Below are 15,408 nucleotides of genomic sequence, written 5' to 3'. Positions count from 1 at the left end.
TATTAATTTAAAAAGTAATTAAATCTAATTAAAGTGTGATAAATATTAAAACTATGAATAGTCTAATAAATTATAATTTATTAGTTTCTGTATATATTATGGTTCTATAAGATGTTAATATTGAGAGATGCTGGGTGAAAGCTATATAAGAACTCATCTGATCTTGACAACTACTTAGTAATTCTAAAAATACTTCAAAATACTTTTTAGAAATTATTTGTAGGATAATTTAATAAAAAGAAATTTGTTCTTATTTTATCTCTACCTCAAACAAGTTGTATTTTTTCTTTTGTTTTCAGTTCTATAGTCTGAAAAATATAGGATTAGATAAAGTAATTCACCTATGATGCTTTCTTCAGTATTCTGTGATTTCATTTGTAAGATTTTAATTATGTAGAGCCATAATCATGGCTCTTTGCCAAACATAGTGCTAGAAGCAGATATAGAGATTAGTGTGGAAGCTGACCTTCAAAATGGCCCTAGATGGTCTCCACTTCCTGGTACCCATTCCCTTGTGTGTGGGGTTGAATGTGGGCAGTGTTTGCTGAATCACTACCAATAAAGAGAGTATGAAAGAAGTGATGGGGGTGTTAGTTCTTAGTTTATAAAACAGTGCAATTCATCTTGGAATCTCTCTTTCTCCTTCTCCTTTTTTCCTCCTCTTCTCGTTTTCCCCTGCTCCTCCTTCTCCTCTTCCTCCTCCTCCTCCCCGGCTCTGAGAAAATTCAGATATCATGTGATACAGCCATGTGGACAGCCATGTGGAGAGTTTCAGGTGATGAAAATGTGAGGTCTGAAACAATAATTTTTGTTCAGTGAGGGTTTATGTATTGTGTCCAACCTATCTAATGATATAATTAATGCAAAAAATTATAAACTATTATGCAGAAGGAAACTGTTCTCAAATGCATTTTTTAGGGATTGTGACATGTCTCCTAATTATGATGTCTATTAGAATAGAGTAAGGCTTTGGTTATTTTCACGATCTTCATAGTTTCATTCTACATAGCAGATTCACTCTCATTTTTAAAAATTTTCTTGGCATTTCAAAGATTTTTTATTTTTGGGAGTTCCTCCAGTCATCCTAAAATGGAAAATCTCATGTTATTTGTTTATTCATTTCTGCTTGTTTCAACCTTATACCGATTTCATCCTTTCCTTTCTTGCCACCCATAAATGTTTCTTAACACAATATTTAAGGACAAAATTTGGCTAAATAGAATATCATCTAATGTAACACTTTCTCAAAAATCATGTGCATCTATACATTTACACTGATCAGTATATTTTTCTTTAGAATCATTCTATTGATGTAGAATATAGTATCATTAATATTAAACAAAAATGTATAAGAATGTTTTAATTTTATGATGATGGAATATCAACGTGGCTTATAATATCTTATTAGCTTGAAATAAACACATCTAATTCTGGCAAAATTCATATTCTTTATAGTTTCAGAAATAGTTAATGTTTTTAATAGGTCAAGTATGAAAAGTTAACTTTTGCTACTTTTTTTCATTTCAAATATTGAGGTTGATAATTTGAGACATTAATCTTAAACTTTCAAGGAAATTGCTAGTTGGACTAATATAAACTATCATGTCATTTCTGGAATTAGCTATTTAATTAAAATTTTCATTCATCTTCTTGAAAGTAGAATCAACTAAGAGGAAAAATTTAACCTTCAAGAACCTATTTCTAAGAAAATTATTAAACTTAAATTAAAAAAATAATTATTGGTTTGTGTATTTTATAGATATTTTATCTTCACAGTTGAGATTTAATCATACGAGAAAAATTTATGGAAATATGCATATAAGACAATGCTGCCACAAAGTTGGTTTTGTTTTATTTTGTTTTTAAATAGTAAACTTAGGACTGATAACTGAATTTAATAAATATATAGCTTTATTTAAAAATCCCCTTTACACATACATGAGAAACATAAAATATAGTTTTTATTTGTGCCTTCAGTGATTATTATTTTAATAGAATTCAATTTTTGTTAATTAAGTGTATGATAAATATGTTATCTGTTCTTTAAAAAAATCTGCAAACTTCTCTTTAATAAATTAACTTATAGATCCAAAATCAAGCTTCATACTTAATGAGCTCTTATGAACATCAGCAACACCAATACTTTAAATAACTTTGAAAGCCCAAAGGCTTATGAGGTATTGGCAACTTTGCTCTTTTAATCATATGGTGAATTGAGTGACCTGCTAAGAGCTGAAATAAACAATCTCACCAGCAAACTCAAAATCTGCTGAAGAATATGAATTAAGATCTGCATTTTATTCAAATATATGAAATGCTTTTTTAATGCGAAAAAAAAGATAACTTGGGAAGTGAGCATATAACTGTAACTGCTAATTCTGCCTCTTCCTGCTGTTACAATGATTCGAACAGTGGAGAATATTAAATGAAATCCTGAAGTAATGGAAAGAACGATTGTGTTAAAAATGCTGAGACATAGGTCAACCGAGACTCGTGATGTTATTACCTTTCTGCTTGGCAGTTCCTCCGCAATGCAAAAACTGATTGCAGAGTTCAGCAGGAAGGAAGATAATGTAATGATGATTCTAATTTTCATGTAGCTTCTCTTCGTACTTGTAGAATATCCTACATCACATTGCTTCAAAAACCAGGAACTGCCACACTGTGCTCTGCCACTTGCAAGTAGGAAATAAACATTTAAAAGGCATTTATATTCAAGACTGAGTTAGCGTGTCTGGAAAATGAAAGAATGGAAACAAAGATTAAGAATATGTTAGTCCTGGCAGAAGAACAGAATTAACGGATTAGCCAAGGAATCTAAAGTGTTTCCATTATTGCTCTGCCACTTATTGGATGTAATCTTAGGCAAATTATTTAGTATCTCTGTGTCTTAGTTTGTCAGCTGTAAAAATGGTGTTAATAATAAAAATAATAGTATCTACTTCAAGATTTTGTCAGGCAAAGGAGTGTTGATATGTAACAAGATGTCTATTTTTATGCCTCCAAAGATTCCCTTGTCTGGTTTTTTTGAAGCAATAAATAAAATTATTTTCTTATTTAGAAAAAAAATCACATCAGCTTTAAAAAAATACGGAAAATAAAAAAATAACAAATAATAAAATGTAATCATGCTGAATACCAAAATTCAGAAGTAACTATTATTTCGTCTAATTATTTTATTTATATAATAGGAATATCTTTCTTATAGTAAATACACTTTTACAATACCATTTGTAATGATTGCATAGTATTTATTTCACTAAGTTACATCATAATTTATCCACTATTTAATATCTAAGGAGTCCTCAACTTCTCATCCTCTAAGTACACAGCAGTAAACACATACCTCTTAGTGTAATTGGGAAAATTAAGTTAGGTAATGCATACAGACAATAACATTTTTGAGTTCTTTAGCTATCGTTATTGTTTAGTAATTACAATTGAAAGTATTTTAATTTTGTTATAACTCTTTTACATCTTTCATTATATATTGGGGAAACTCAGACATGCTGAATTATTAACACACATATTATACACATTATTAAGATTTTAAACCTAAAAAGCACTTTTAAATTGAAGTTAAGCATATCTGTTTTAACTACATTTTTCTTTTTTTCTCTCCAAGGAAATTAAATTCTCAGAATCCCTTCTCATTTTTCTTTCCTATTTCAAAAGACTCACTTCAACAGTCCTCCAAGCAAAGACTGAGTATACCCTTTAAATTACATGATTATACTATGCACAGTCTCATTTATTACCTGCTATGCAGTTAATAGGATTATTTTGCCCTGAACCATCTTTTAATATATTTGGAGGTGATTTTCTAATGCAAATAATTTAATTTTATATCTATACTATAGGGAAATTATTTTAGTTTGCAGCGATGTGAAATGCAAACTGTGGAAAACACTAGTGAGAAATTCTGAATAATTATTTTGTTTTAGATATTAAATACAAATATTTGCTCTATTCTTTATTAAAAAATACATAGCATGCAAATACCTGCAATTCAAAATTATTAATATGGTCTCTAAATATGAGCTTACATGTTTAAACAATATGCAACATTTTCATATAAAGGCGAGGTTAAAATATTCTGAGATTTTTGTCATGTGCTGCCAGTACAAGATTCCAATAAAACAAAGATGTTGGGTATATTTCTTAGATTAGGGTCCTTTGACACTTGTAAAACAAAGAACATATTGTCTTTAATGATGAAATCTTTATTAGGATGTAAACTTGTGAATTTTATTGACTGCATAGTTCATAGTACATACATTTTTCCTTTCTTGACATTCACTTATTAATTATTATTTCATATTATACACTAATATGTACATCCATTGTCATAGGACTATAAGAACTTATTTTAACAAGTGATAAAGTAGTACAGATTACTATGACACTTTTAGTAACTAATGTAACTTCTAATATTATTCTGAGATCCATCTCTATTTACAATTCAAATGCCCTGTGTTAATTTGTCTAAACAAAATAGTACTTACAAAATAGAGAGTATGCAAACAATGGAAACCAGTCTTTTTTTTCATGAGTATTATCATTATTTATTGTCAGGAATACAATAGATTTCAAGATGTTATGATCAATCTAGAGAATCGTAGTAAGAATCTGAAGTTGTGTCTAAGCATCAAAGTAAAGCTGTCAGTTGGTAATGTTTGTTTAAAAAGTAATAAATTTAAAGGAGATTAGTAATATCTATGCTGTGTATTAATCATGCCCAAAAATTAATCATGCCCACTTTCTCACACCAAATTTTTCTCATTTTCAATTCCTCTTTGGCTTATTATTTCTTTATTAGGCAAGTTTCTTGCAGCTGCAATAAATAGAAACAAAGAATAGTATAGGGCAAAATATAACAACAAAAATCATTTAATTTGAATTGATTATATGACTGGCATTCTCAGTGTTACACGTATGTTCATGTTCAGAAATAGGTAGACATAGGGCTCTCAAATTTATCTAAGAGTAATCTCTTTTTTGACTCTGTGTTGCCTTCATTCTTTTTTTTTTTTTTTGAGATGGAGTCTTGCTCTGCCACCCAGACTGGAGTGCAGTGGCGCAGTCTCACCTCACTGCAACCTCCGCCTCCTGGGTTCAAGCAATTCTCTGCTTCAGCCTCCCGAGTAGCTGGGATTACAGGCACCTGCCACCACACCTAGATACTTTTTGTATTTTCATTAGAGATGGGGTTTCACCATCTCGACCAGGCTGGTCTTGAACTCCTGATCTTGTGATCCACCTGCCTCGACCTCCCAAAGTGCTGGGATTACAGGTGTGAGCCACTGCGTCAGGCTGTGTTGCCTTCATTTCAGTGCATTATCTGCCTTGGTGTTGGCAAATGTGACTACCAAAATTTCCAGGTTTTGTATTATCAGTTTATAAAAGCCAGCAGAAAGAGGTGTATTTACTCGAAACTATGGAAGAAATTATGCTGTACTCTCATCCCTGTAGTGAAAAAGGGTAATTAGATTCAAAAGAATAGCTTTGACTAATGGTAAGAAGGAAATGGACCGTCAAAGGAAATGTAGCCTGTGTAACGGAATGAATGTTTAGGTCCTCCCCAAATTCATATGTTGAAATCCTAAGACCAATGTGATGGTGTTAGGAAGTGGGACCTTTGGAAGTTGATTAGGTCATGAAGGCAGAGCCCTCATGATTGTGATGTGTGCCCTTACTTAAACAAAAACAAAAACAAAAACACACAAAAAAAAACCCAGAGATGGACATCTGTGAACCAGAAAGTTGGATCTGCATAAATAGAGATAAATTCATGTTTATGGAGAAGACGATTGAATATTGTCAAGATGTCTTTCACTAAAATGATCTGTAAATTCAAAGTCATTTCTGTCAAAATCCCAGCTGTCGTTTATAAAAATGTACAGCTATAAAGCTGTACACACTGATACTTAAAGGTATATGAAGTCGTAAGGATGCAGTATAGCAAAAATAATTTTGAAAAAGAAGTAGAAAATTGAAGGACTGAAACTATCTAATTTCAAAATTTGTTATAAAGTCATAGCAATTAAGAGTACCCTGGTAGAAGGATAGACATATAGATCAATGGAAATAAACTGAGAGTTTACAGATAAATTTTTACACCATGGTAAATAGATTTTATACAAAGATGTCAAGAAAATTTAATGGAATTAGAAAACTCTTTAGCAAATGACAGTCAGTCTGTCAGACAGCCACAGGCAAAACAACTTTGACCCTTACTTTAGATCATACACATATATGTAACGGCTAAAACTATACACAAGAATAATGATTCATACAAAATTAAAATGTAAATTGAATTCCACAAAATTAAAAATATATATAATTCAAATGACATCATTAAAAAATGAAATGACAGGCCATAGACTGAAGAGAAATAATTACAGATTCTATATCTGAGAAAAGGCTTATTATCTGAATATGCAAAATTTTAAAACTCATAAAACATTTTTATGACTCCCATTTTTTTAAATGTGAAAAAAGTTTCAGTAGACATCTTAATAAAGATTATGTAAAAATAAAAAACAAGTACATGAAAACTGCCTCAGTAACATTAGGAAAATAAAAATTGAAACCACCATCTGATGCTACTAGACACCTACTAGATTGATTATAATATAAAGACAGACAATGCAAAATATTTCTGAGTATTTAGATCAATGAAAATCACCATACATTTCTTGTAGGAATGTGAAATAACAGTGACACTTTGGGAAATATTTTGGCAGTTTCTTTAAAAATAAAATATAAGAAACAAAAAACTAAATACCACACGTTCTCACTTACAAGTGGGAACTAAATGATAAGAATTAATGAATACAAAGATGGGAACAACGCGTATGGGGCCTATCAGAGGTTGGAATGTGGGAGAAGGGAGAGAATCAGGTAAAATAACTTATTGATACTTGGCTTACTACCTGGGTGATAAAATCATCTCACAACAAACCTCATGACACAAGTTTACCTATATGACAAACCTGCATAAGTACCCCTGAACTTAAATGTAAAACTGAAACAACGACGACGACAAAAACCTAAGTCCAAGTAAAAAATCAAAGTACAATAACATCATGCAACTACAATTACTGATAAAATGCAAAAGGAGAAAATAGTGAGTATTGAAGGGTCCAAGGAGCAAATGAAACTGCTTCTGTGAGAATGTAAATTGTTGCAATTATTTAGAAAACTGTTTCCACTTTTAGGTGTGTACCAAATAGCAAAGACTACATCTATACACATGGGAAAGACATGTAACAGAAAGTTTATGACAGCACAACTCATTTTACTCAAACATCAGAAAGAACCAGAATGTTCAACAATCATGTAATAAATTAATTTTTATGTTCATTGAATGGACCACTGTAAAACAACTAGAATGGAAAATCTACAAATAAGTTTGAGAATGTGGATAAATCTTACTAACATAATGTTGAGCAAAACACTGAATGATATATAAAGAAATAATATACAACAAACAAAGGACAAATATATATATTTGTGTATATATATATATATAGTTTGTATATTTCATGCAATTAATGTCAAATTCCATTAATCTCATGTAACATGAACGTTTCGCTTGATTTGATTTGTTCTTGTTTCTATTTTTTCTCTTTCATTTATTTCTCTTTTTTTGCCTTTCTCTTTCTTCTTTTTTCTTTCTTTTTCTCTTTAATAAGTCCATCTATCCATTTCTTTAATTACTAGAAATATTAAATGAAAATCTCCCTATTTATTATACATATCCAATTTATTGTGTACAACAAACTTAGTTTCTTCAAACGGGCCATTTTAAAAAGTGATAGCCTGTTTTAACAGAAGTTCCAGGTGAGCAGAAAAAATAAGCAAGGTAGGCACAGTTCCACATACTACCAAGTTAACCCCTCTCAACATAGTTCCCACTAATACTAGCATCTTGCATTCGTGTGCTATGTAGTTTGGAAATTTGTCCCCACCCAAATCTCATGTTAAAATGTCATCCTCAGTGTTGGAGGGAGGACCTGGTGGGAGGTGTTTTTGTCATAGGGGAAGATCCCTCATGAATGGCTTGGGCCAACTTCTTGGTGATAAGCGAGTTCTTGCTCTGAGCTCCCACAAAATCTGGTTATTTGAAAATGTGTGAGAAATCTCCCCTGCAGTCTCTTTCACTTGTTCCTGCTTTCCACGTATGACATGCCTGTTCCTGCTTCACCTTCTGCCATGATTGAAAGCTCCTTTGCTGGGCATGGTGGCTCACACCTGTAATCCCAGCACTTCGAGAGGTTGAAGCTGGCGGATGGTTTGAGTCCAGAGTCCAGGAGCTCAAGAGCAGCCTGTGTAACATGATGAGATCCCCGTCTCTAAAAAAAAAAAAAAAAAAAATACACAAATTACCTGAGCATGGTGGCACATGCCTATAGTCTCAGCTATATGGGAGGCTGAGTCAGGAGGATCACCTGATCCCAGGAGGCTGTGGCTGCATTAAGCCATGATTGTGCCACACCAGTCTAGCCTGGATGACAAAATGAGACCCTGTCTCATAATAATAATAACAAATGAAAAGAAAGAAAGTTCTCTGTTTCCTGAAACTTCACCAATGCCAGAATGCTTTCCAGAAAGCCAGCAGAACTCTGAGCCAATTAAACTATTTTCTTTATAAATTACCCAGTATCAGGTGTTTCCTTATAGCAATACAAGAATGGCCTAATACAGTGTGGTATACTTATTTTAGCTGATGAAACAATATTGATACATTATTACTAAACAAAGTGCATAGTTTACTTTGGAGCTTTTTGTGTATATTAGTATTCACTGGTTGGTTTGTACAACAATATGGGTTTTGATAAATACATATTGTCAAGTATGAACCATCACAGAGCCATTCAGAATAGTTGCCTGCCCTGACTCCTGAAAATCCCTGTACTCTACCTATTTATTCCTTCCTCCTTCCCTCTGAATTATTGGCAACCACTGATCTTTTTACTACCTCTATAATTTTGCCTTTTCCAGAATGTTATGCAGTTGGAATCACACAGATGTATCCTTTTTCAGACTGACTTCTTTCACTTATCAATAACAATTAAAATATCCTCTGTCTTTGGTCATGGCTTGATAGCTCACTACTCTTCAGCACTGAATAATATGCCATTGCATGGATGTACCACTGTTTGTCCACCATCTTTTCATATATCGAAAGTCATCTCGGTTGCTTCAAATTTTTGGTGATTATGAATAAAGCTGCTCTAAACAGTCATGTGCAGATTTTTGTGTGAACATATGTTTTCAACTCACTTGCATGAATACCTAGGAGTACTATTGCTGGATCATAGGACAAAATTATGTTTAGCTTTGTGGCATTTTTTGGTATAAAATTGACAATTTCTTTCACACTGCCTTACCAGTTTTCATACCTACCCCTCCGTCATCCTCTCCAGCTTTGGGGTCGTCAATGTTTTCGATTTTAGCCATTTCTAGTAGGTGTGAGATGATATCTTATTGTGGCTGTAACTCCTAATGACATGATGCATAAAGAATGTGAACTCATCTATTTAACTGCTGCATACTGTTCCATGCTACAAAAATACCATAATGTTCTGATTAAAGTATATTAGCTACTGTTTTATTCACTATTGTAAATAATATTGTAAGAAACATATTTAACATGTATGCCTCACACTTACGTAAATAATTACTTAGGACAGATTTTTAGAACTAAAATTGGATGGCCAAAAGTATACAAATTTAAACATTGATAGTTAATATTAAATTGATTTTCAAAAACTCTGTGACAATTTATTTCTTTACTTATGTTTATTGTGTCCTAAATATTTTTCTTCTCTTTTACTAAAAAAAGGTACTGTCATTTTCCTAACTTTTGTTAGCATATTAATACAATAGTAACGAGGGAAGGGATACATAGATAAAAACTTGCTGAGTAACTACCTATCTCAGATCCTTGAGAAAAGGCTTTCTTTCATTTGTCTGGAGACGCCATTCCAGCTTTTTAACTCGATTGCTCTTACCATAGGCATATAGTTCAGTGATCTGAGCCACAATCTACCTAATCTCTTGGTTAGGTTTTTCATGGCCATTTTTATTGAAAATACACATCAATCCTAGAATTAAAGACAAAACATTAACTGCCACATTAAATAATCTTAACAAACTATAGATATTCTTTATACTCTGTCCAGTATTTCAACTTTTCATAAGTATATTCACTGATACTTATAATACCACCATTGATTTTCAAATTTTAGAAAATATAAATTCTTTTGGTAAAGAAAATCACAAATTTTGATTTTAATTTTGAAAGTCACACTGTGGCTTTGCTTTACTGTACTAACTTTTGGTCTCCAAGGTTAATTCTTTCTATTAAGTTATTTCTCTCTTATCTGTCTAACCTCTATATCTTTGGTCTTATGAGCATCCATAACTTCTGCCTATTTGTCTAATTAATTGGATGATTACTCCCTTTTCCAAGTCATTAATAAACTCTAATATTGACTGCATCCCGAAAAGATTAGTAGTGCCCTTGCCGGGTGCCACCTCTGTGAAAAGAAGGAGGCTTAACTACTGATCTCCAACCTCCCCTCCTTTCTGAACTTCCTTTTCCTCATTACTAACCTCTCCCTCTCAGCTATTTTTTTTTTTTCACTATCAAAAAGAATTTCATGCCCTGAGAGGTTTGTGTGTCTATAGAACTTTTCTTTAGAAATCAGTTCAAACCACTTACCTGTCATCTTTTCGGTTAATTGTCATTGTTCACTGTAATGTCTCCAAATAGCAAGTTCTATACTGATAGTCCCATTTTGCATTGAATCTGAAGAATAAAGAGACCAAGTACACTTTTAAGGACACATCACAAGAGATAAATCGAATTAGGAATAAACTTAGATTTTTGAATTGATTCTTCAACAGTTATTTACTGTGTCTCTTTTATAAGGGCTCAAATATAACAGAAAGCATCCCTCTTACCTTTTCCCTAATAAAATGTATGATGTTTCAGTAAGCACAGAAAGAGACATAAGATATTACTAGCACTGCTGTATTATTAAATTAATAGGAAAATGTATTTTATATGCTTCCGCTTTTATTTCCATGTTTAATCAGTAATTACATACTGTATGTGTAGAAATCACTAGTTTCACTTTTCCCCTTATTTTGCCAAAACTTTGTTGGGAAACTCTGTCAAGCTTGAAATAAAAAATAAATCAGCAATGTTACTTGTTAGTTGTTGAATCACTACCAATACTTGGTAAATTTAAAAGCACTTTTTCCCCAAAAGTTTCATTCTTGAAGCAAAAATTATGTTTTACTTGCATAATTTAGACTAAATAAAATATTTTCATATGTATTCTCTTAATCTGAGCACCTGTTTGAAATTCACATAATCATTCACATTTTATAAATGAGGAAATTGGGGTCAGATAGTTTAAAGAATTTTAAAGAGTTAAGGATGTCTTAATCCTTAAATAAAAGAACTAAAATCAAAATCCAGATGTTCTTGCTCCAAGTCAGTAACATTGGCATGTTCATCGGAATAATACTTACTAAGGGTTTACCAGATGCCAGGAACTATGTTAACTGTTTTATGTGTATTGTCTCATTTAATAATTAAAAGCACTAAATAAAATAACTATTAGTAATATCCTAGGCTTACAACTGAAAAATTGTAGGTATTAATTCCATGGCTAGTTGAGAGTTAAGATGGGTATACAATCCACATGTCTGCACCCCATACAATTCCATATTAATTCCATAGCTAGTTGAGATAATTCTGTACTAATTTCATAGCTACTTGAGAGTTAAGATGGTTATACAATTCACATGTCTGCTCCATAGCTAGTTAATTCCATACTAATTTCAAAGCTAGCTGAGGGTTAAAATGGGTATACAATTCACATGTCACCCCAAAGCATGACATTCACTTTCTGCCACTTCCTGACACTAATTAAATCAAAAAGAATCAAGAATTTAATGTCTATTTTATTAAATTAAGGCCAAAATAGAGCAGCTGCTTTTCACTTTTCATAAAGCCTCCTGTATATTCTATACATTATAAGTCAGGGGAGTGACCTTATTGCCTGATTTACCACAGTTTGGTCTGCAGAGCAGTAGCAATAAGTTCACTTAAGAGATTATGGGAAAGGTAACACCTCAGGCCTGGCCTGCCAGGCCTATTGCATCACAGTTGTCATTTGAATAATACTCCCAAGGTGATGTTATGTGGATGTTAAAGTTTAGAAAGTATTGCCTTAGTGTACCAACAATGACCAAAAACAATTTTGAAAATTACAGATATAGTGAAGAATTTTTTTAATTTACATTTTTTTGATTAGGTTTGTGGCTATTTCGAAATATAAAATATCTTTGCTCATTGTATCTTTGAACTTCGTAGTGTTCCTTGGTTTTATATATATGAAAGAAATTTGAGAAAACTAATTTTACATTAGGCTGTATTGATCCTACTTTTTCTTTTGTCTTCTAGATTTCACTCTAAAGTTCCATTCAGATTTAATATATTGTTAACAAAAATACTTTGTATATATCAGCAAATTGTGCTACCTTGTTGAGAAACAGCAAGGGAGATATTAGCTTAGTAAACTTGAAGCACTAATTAGAAACTTGTTTCCTAGGGAACATCTAAAATCATATGCTAGAAAATCATGAGAGATAATACATATAAACCAAACTCTTTTCTTTTTTTTTTTTTTTTTTTTTTTTTGAGGCAGAATCTCGCTCTGTCGTCCAGGCTGGAGTGCAGTGGCGCCATCTCTGCTCACTGCAAGCTCCGCCCCCTGGGTTCACGCCATTCTCCTGCCTCAGCCTCCCGAGTAGCTGGGATTACAGGTGTCCGCCACCACGCTGGGCTAATTTTTTTTTTTTTTTTTTTTTTTTTGTATTTTTAGTAGAGACGGGATTTTACCTTGTTAACCAGGATGATCTCAATCTCCTGACCTCGTGATCCACCTACTTCGGCCTCCCAAAGTGCTGGGATTACAGGCGTGAGCCACCGAGCCCGGCTGAGCCAAACTATTTATTTGAATATTACTGTATAGTCATACAGTATCTGTATAGTCATATTTTTTTACTCACCTTAACTTTGTGTTCTAAGTTAACATGGTCAGAGGAAATCTTGTTTAAAAATGTGATTTGCATCTGTTTAGAAAAAATAAAGAAGTCTCACATATACATTTATATCATTGTAAAGGTTGGAGATCTAAAGAAAAAAAAATATGTTCTTTAAAATGAGAGAAAAAAGTTGAAAATTTCAGTCCAGTTGAATACAAAATATTTCTGCAATCCACTCAACTACTGAGGCTATGAATGTATGTTACATTTCTAAATGTGAGGAGATTTATACATAGAATCTTTAATTTTTTGTTTTGTATCATTTTGAAGGGTTACAGAATTTAAGAGAGTTTTTATCACCTGTTAAAATAAGACTAGTGTTCTGTCTACATTTTTACCCTCAGGCAACAAGTTGACAAATGGACATGAATCTCACCTCTGAGAGTTTCATAAGCTGGTATTGTCTTGACATTGCAAAGTGTTTACCACAAAAATCCTGTACATCCATCACCCAGGGCCAGTGTTTGCCTGATTCTAATTCCACTGACGTTGAAATCTAAAGCTCTCTGTGAGTCATTTATCACACTTATTAAAATGTTCCATTGTGAATTGGAATAGCAATTCACTATTATTTCAGAGTGCTGCCCAAGGGGCATTCTATGCAGCAAATCTTAATGCTTTATTGAAATAGTAGTTTGGTTTTAATAAGTGATTCTTTGCAAAGGTGTCTTGCTTTCATTATGAAAGGTGATGTTGGCTTTCTAAATCTAGTATCCGTGCCTAAGATTATGTAGATATCTCTGTTTAATATTGCATTTTCCTGCCCTAAATAGTCCATCCCTAATATTTTAACAAGGATATGTCAATTGGATTAATTAGGATATTGTTTAAGGGGTATCTTTTCAAATTCTCTTTGAAGTGGAGTCAAATTACCAACATATATTGAATAATTTTGAAATAACAGATACATTTCATAGGAATAAAAACACATTTTTTCATAAGAAAGGAGGCATTTTCACAATAGATAGAGCAGAACATTTTTGAATAGAACTTACTATTTTGTACAGCAGACTTTCTCCCACATCAAGATTTGTTACTTTTTTTTTTTAGAAACCTTTGACTACATCACTGCCCACTCCAACGTTCTCTCTCTCTCATATTCATTCTTGTTGTCTATTATTTGCTCATGGTAACTTTGTGAATAGCGCTATCTACTTGACATTGGACTAGAGAATGAAAAATAAGTAATTTTGTAAAAGTTCTAATTCCCTTTTTCCCACTTGAAGGTTCAGTCACTGTGAATCCAAAACAATAGATTCTCTTTTACTTTGGAAAGAAGGAAGATTTTCATAATGTAAAATAACATATAACAGTATAGTTGGTATAAATTGATGGTGTTTCCTTTGATAGTTGAAACAGGACATTATGTATTTTCATACTTATATTCCCTCATTAGACAATACAATCATTAAGCTGTAGGCTAAATTATTTAACCATGGCTACACAGCAAATAAGAACAGACCAAAAATGCAGCTTTTAACAGAGAAATCTTAAATCCTATCCCTGCTGCTAGTGTGTTTCTCAACCTTGACATGTCCCTATAAATACTTGCTTATTATTTCTTTTTAGTCAGAAAAATTGACTTGGAGACTAACTATATATGTACTTGAATATATACATATATATATTCAAATCTGACCCAGTAACTTTACAGCAATTTAACATCCTGAACCATATGAGATTTAAAGTTTGAAGGTGACTTTAATTTTGTTGCCCTGCCATCTGATAATTCTGAAATATCTATATGAAAAATGTACAGGGGAGTATGCTCCCCATCTATAGCTATAAGCAAGAAAGATGGCATATGATTAGATTTCTTGTGCTAGACAGCAAGAAGAATGTTAGAATCTTTGTGTCTGAATGAAAGTGACTCAGACTTCTGCAACCATTAAGTCACCACTTTAGTCTCCATTTTTAACATGTTTTTGGTAATCAAAGTGGAGAAACACTGGATTTTGTTTTAGAAGATTGCCATCTATATACTGTGATTTCAAGCGTGTCTCATGAATGTGGGAGAAAGGAGAATCTGTATGCACAGAGCGTTCTTTTCTTTTTCAGAATAAACATTTGAAAATGGATCCAGAAATTGTCATAAAGATTCCATTGATTTCCCCTTCTTTCTCAGGAGAATATCCAGCAGTACCAAAGCTACATTAAAAAATAATAATCATCTGAAGAAAAGATAGGCATAGATGGCCCATGATGGAGCCCCTATGCTGATTAGCAAAATCATTTGTATTGTTTTAATTCCCATTTTCTGAAATCTGACTTTTAAGA

General features: G+C 32.4%; 2 long non-coding RNA genes across 2 annotated transcripts in view; one reads left to right on the top strand and one right to left on the bottom strand.

The window, feature by feature from the left end:
• Positions 1–599: 599 nt before the first annotated feature.
• The window catches only part of LOC105487794 (uncharacterized), a 28,960-nt gene continuing 14,151 nt past the window's right edge, over positions 600–15,408 (bottom strand). The window contains exons 3-9 of the long non-coding RNA XR_011620626.1: positions 13,096–13,158; positions 10,733–10,819; positions 9,940–10,112; positions 9,412–9,569; positions 8,257–8,357; positions 2,507–2,734; positions 600–793 (exon numbers count right to left, since the gene is read on the bottom strand). This is a non-coding gene — a long non-coding RNA (uncharacterized lncRNA). The remainder of the gene's footprint in view (positions 794–2,506; positions 2,735–8,256; positions 8,358–9,411; positions 9,570–9,939; positions 10,113–10,732; positions 10,820–13,095; positions 13,159–15,408) is intronic.
• Positions 5,755–13,794, top strand: LOC139362221 (uncharacterized). Its single transcript, XR_011620628.1, has 3 exons — positions 5,755–5,933; positions 6,705–6,903; positions 13,476–13,794. It is a non-coding gene; the product is annotated as an uncharacterized lncRNA (long non-coding RNA).

This window comes from Macaca nemestrina, chromosome 3, assembly GCF_043159975.1.
Source record: "Macaca nemestrina isolate mMacNem1 chromosome 3, mMacNem.hap1, whole genome shotgun sequence".
In the NCBI taxonomy this organism is placed as follows: domain Eukaryota; kingdom Metazoa; phylum Chordata; class Mammalia; order Primates; family Cercopithecidae; genus Macaca; species Macaca nemestrina.
The sequence above is the reverse complement of the archived record's forward strand: the minus strand, read 5'-3'. Positions and strand labels throughout refer to the sequence as shown.